The 4,834-nt window shown below is 38.1% G+C and overlaps 1 pseudogene; it reads left to right on the top strand.

The window, feature by feature from the left end:
* The first annotated feature begins 2,108 nt into the window (after positions 1 to 2,108).
* LOC117029940 (tRNA pseudouridine(38/39) synthase-like) lies at positions 2,109 to 2,852 on the top strand (annotated as a pseudogene).
* Positions 2,853 to 4,834: the final 1,982 nt, after the last annotated feature.

The following is a 4,834-nucleotide window of genomic DNA, read 5'->3' as shown; positions in this document are numbered from 1 at the left end:
AAAGAGAGAAAAAAAAATTATAAGAGTGGCATATAGTAAACACTTAATAAATATTAGTTAGTATTATTATTAAATGCAGGCAAACTGCATAATTAGAAAATCCATAGTCCAAAGACGTTTCACCACTGAAGAATGAATGAAAACAATCTGAAGATGCAATTCAAAAAGTTAAAAATGCAAACAAAAGGAACTGTGAGAAATGAAGTATTAAATTTAGCAACATAAATTATTGGATTGAAAATGTAGATTAAAATTAATCCAAGCATTCGTATGTTGAAAAGATCATTGAAATGGATAATTTAGTAAAATCTAATTAGGAATCAGAGATAACACAAGATATGCTATCAGAAATTTAAAAAGAAATGAAATTGTGCATAGTAATAGTGATTTTTTTTTCGTCAGTTATCACAGTCTTGTCATTTACCTCTGGACAAAATAGGTTCTTTGTCTGCCGTCCAAAACCAAGTGAAATATTCTAAGTCATGTAATTGAAACATGGCTTCCTCGTATTTCTCTGATGGAATGACAATGTGAGAAGCTGACTGATGCTCAGGAAGTAGTGAATGAGAAGGCAGAGATGATAGAGTAGGAAACAACGGTCAGATGCCTAGGAAGTGTTGCGGTCCTTAGTAATGTGACATTATTTGAAACACAAACTTGGACTTGGCAACCTTAGCGAATTTCTGCTTCCTAACTTATTCTTATGTACTTCCTGTGTGTCCTCCCTTAATTCTGAATACATATTACTTTTCAAAATGCCAGTCTGGCTCAGCTAGATTAAGAGAAAAAAATAGGGTCGGGCCAGCGACTTAAAGGAGTGATATCGCACTTCCGTGAACTAGTTATGATGGCAGCTTAAAGAACTCTGAGGGTTGAGGGGAAATCCATGGGACCTTGGAGAACTGTTTCCTTTTAGTTAGGAAAGTATTTGATAGTCATGTCTGTAGTATAATTGTTTCCAGCACCCAGAAAAGTGCTTATTGATTAGGAATTAGCACCTGGTGGGTGCTGATTACATGTTTGCTGAGTGACTGAGGCCATTTTTATATAGGCAGGCTAGGTGATTATTCTATCTTATCCTGATACGGTCCTGTGATGGACATGACCTTATGGCAGAAATGAGGCAAAGTTGTTTCCAAGTGTTTGTTGCTTTTTCGCAAGGTTTCCCTACTCAGTCATTAAATATGCCTGTGCTCAGCAAGAACTTGTCTTTTGCCCTTGGTGATATTCTCAAGGCACCTATGTGCAAACAGAATCATCAGTGATCGAATAGAACTTTATTTACCAAACACACTGCATCAGAGAAGACTGCAACTATAGCAACTAGTGACATGTTGTGTCTTCCTGGGATGTTTCAGGCAGCAATAATGACAACACTAATAGCTCTCAGTTACTAGTGTATCCACCAGGATCCAAAGTAGTAATTTCAAACCGAGTGTGACACTATAAGGACTTTGCAGGCCATACTGATATTTCCATTAATGGCGCACGATTCCATGTGCATTCAGGCCGGTAACATAGCCTATTCCTAAGACTACTGGGCATGATTTCCTGCCAAAAATTAAAATGTGCATTTGCAGGTGATACACATATGTGAGAAGCATCTACTGCTGGTCGATGGGATGGAATCTGTCCCCCACACAACACCTATAACAAGGATAGCTATCGTGGGGGTATAGGGTCAGGAACACTGAGGTACCCACCCCTGAAGACCAGGTTTACAGAGCCAACCTGAGACTGGGTTGGACTAGGAGAATAGAGAAGTCTCTCTCCATATTGCTAACCTATCAGTGAATAACAAGTAAGAGCATTCACCACTAGGTGACTGGCAAAATCATGGGGAGAGACTCCCAGTAGAGAGCAGACATATAGGGATAACCAAAAGCTAAGGACAGAGGACAAACATTGAGAAAACCTCTTCAGCAACCCTAAGCACTCAATGTCAGCACAAAGTAATGTGCACTGTTGGTGGGAATGTAAAATGGTGCAACCACTATGGAAAATGGTAGGCAGGTTCCTCAAAAAATTAAAAATAGAATTACTATGTGATCCAGCAACCCTACTTCTAGGTATATACACAAAAGAATTGTAAGCAGGAACTTGTTAAAATGAATGTAGCCAACGGAGTGATTAATTTGTATGGACTATTCTGTCTGCTTAAGTACAACTAGCAGGCCAGAGCCTGGTGGGGTGAGAAGGCAAGAACCTGCAGTGGTGTCAGTTTGAAGTGATTGGCTAGGGATTCCTTTATCATCAAGCCCACTGTATGATGGTTATCTCATTTCTGATTGGTCAAGGAATGGAGAAGCCAGAGATTATCGATAAGCTGCGGAACATAGAGAAAAATCCCCAGAAACCTCAATACAATACGGCTGTAGAATTTCCTGTAGTCTTGTATGACTTTAAGTTTGAAAATATCAAGTGGATCTATGGGAGGTTCAGGAGTGCAGTGTTATCCACCTACAACTATAGGCTGAAGATGCAAGCTCACATGCTGTATCCTATGCTACAAGGACTAAACTCTGTGGTACCCTGAGGGACAAGAGCAAAGATGGATGGAGTGATAGAATGTAGAAATATTAAGCCTTCTATCATAAAGCCAGTCAGTGCCTTTGTGGTAGGAGTGCAAATGCACATATATAAGTGTCTAATAGATCATCCTAAATGTCAAGGATAGGAATCCCGATCCAGCATTTTATAAGTAGGGTTGCACTGAGCACCCACAGTTATTCCATGAGGAGGGAACAAAAGCCAAAAGGACTGTAATGACACACTAGAGGAAGAAAATACACTTTTTGGAGTAACCAACAAAGAGCCTCTGTGTTGATACAGAGATTAAAAGCCTCATTTAACTATAGAAAGCTCATCAGGATCCAGGAGGCAACAACCAGCTAGTGGTAGGTAGGTAGAAAGGAAATACAGAAACAAAACAAAACAAAACAAAAACATTACTGCAAAAAATCCTAGAAATTCAGATAACCATCTCTTAAAAAAAAAAAAAGACCATAAAGTCATAGTAAGAAAGTTCTTGTTGCCTTTCCCTATCCAAAAAGATTAAGAGATAGAAGAAGCAAAAAAAAAAAAGTGGAGATGTATTTATGTACATGTGGAAACCTGTGCCTTGTGTTCCAATTCATTTTAATGCCTGATTCTGAGTTAAAAAAAAAAACAACACAAAAAACAACCGAGGGGGCTACAGACATGAATAGAAATTTTAATGAAGAGGCTATACAGATGGCAGATGAGCACATAAAAAGATATTCAACAATATTAACCATCAGGGAAATGCAAATGAAAACTTCAATCAGATGACACTACACATTCACCAGAATGACTTAAATAATTTTTTAAACGACAACACCAAATGCTGGTGAGAATGCAGAGTAACTGTATCACTCATAGATTGCTGGTGGGAATATAAAATTACACAGCTACTTGAGAAAGAAGTATGGTGGTTTCTTACAAAACTAAGCGTGCTGTTACCACGTGACTCAGCAATAGCACTCTTGGACACTTATCCCAGAGAAATGGAAACTTGAAGTTCACAGAAAAACCTATACAGGGATAATCATATCAGCCTTATTTGTAATAGTCCAAAAATCAAAACAACCGAAATGCCCTTCAATAAATGGTTAAACAAACTACGGTATATCCACACCATGGACTATTACGCAGCAATAAAGAAGAAAAAAATCTTGATACACACATCTTGAATGGATCTGAAGGGCTTTGTGCTGAACGTAAAATGCCAACAACAAAAGGTTATATATTGAATGATTCCATTTATGTAACATTTTTTTTAATGGCAAAATTATAGAGATGGAGAACAAATTACTGGATCCCAGGGATCGGTGAGGGAGGGAGGCAGCTGTGGTTATAAAAGAGTTGCATGAGGGGTTCCCTGTGATGGAACTTTTCTGTATCTTGACTGCAGTGGTAGTCATAGGAAACTACACAGGTGATAAATTTGCCTAAAACCAAACACACACAAATACACAAACTCGTGCATGTAAAACTGGAGAAATCCGAAAAACGTAAATTGAACATATTTCACTTTCCTGATTGTGCTACTGTACTATAAGAAATGCAAGATGTTACCACTGGGGGAAACTAGGTGAAGGGTATGAGGTATCTTTCTGTTTCTTACAACTGCAGGTACATTTACAATGATCTTAATGTTTTTTAAAATGAAATTGGAGCAACTTTGAGTTATTTAAATGCTACTAAACTCAACGCAATAACAATCATAATATTAAAAAATGTAATATTGATGTGTGCAAGAACATCGATGACCCAAGATAATCATGCTGAGTGAAAGAAGCTGGATAAAAATGAGTACATACTAATTCCATTTATATAAAATGCTAGAAAATGTAACCTAATCTATAGAGACAGCAATCAAATCAGGGATTATCTGAGGATGGAGGTGCAGAGAGGGGCAGGACGGAGCGATTGCCAAGGGGCAAGAGGAAACTTCGGGGGTGATGGGTATATTCACTCTTATAATTGTAGTGATGGTTTAGCAAGTGTATACATAAGACGACACTCATCAAAGTGTCACTTTCAGCATGTGCAATTTATATGAGTGTACTGTATCAATTACACTTCAGTAACACCACTTCAAATGATGTTGTCTTCAGAGGAAAGAGAACAACTTTGGAAAGAATGAAGATGAAAGGTATTTGGAGAGGACACTGTGCTGTTTTAGAATTCTCTGTAGGCAAATCTCTCCTTTATTGCCTGCACTAAAGGCAGACAGCTCCCACTGCTCCACCCTGAGTTTCTTAAATGGGCTAATCAGTGTTGGGTTTATGGCTTCTCATCACCATTATTT

The sequence above is a fragment of the Rhinolophus ferrumequinum genome, chromosome X (genome assembly GCF_004115265.2).
Source record: "Rhinolophus ferrumequinum isolate MPI-CBG mRhiFer1 chromosome X, mRhiFer1_v1.p, whole genome shotgun sequence".
In the NCBI taxonomy this organism is placed as follows: Eukaryota; Metazoa; Chordata; class Mammalia; order Chiroptera; family Rhinolophidae; genus Rhinolophus; species Rhinolophus ferrumequinum.
The sequence above is the reverse complement of the archived record's forward strand: the minus strand, read 5'-3'. Positions and strand labels throughout refer to the sequence as shown.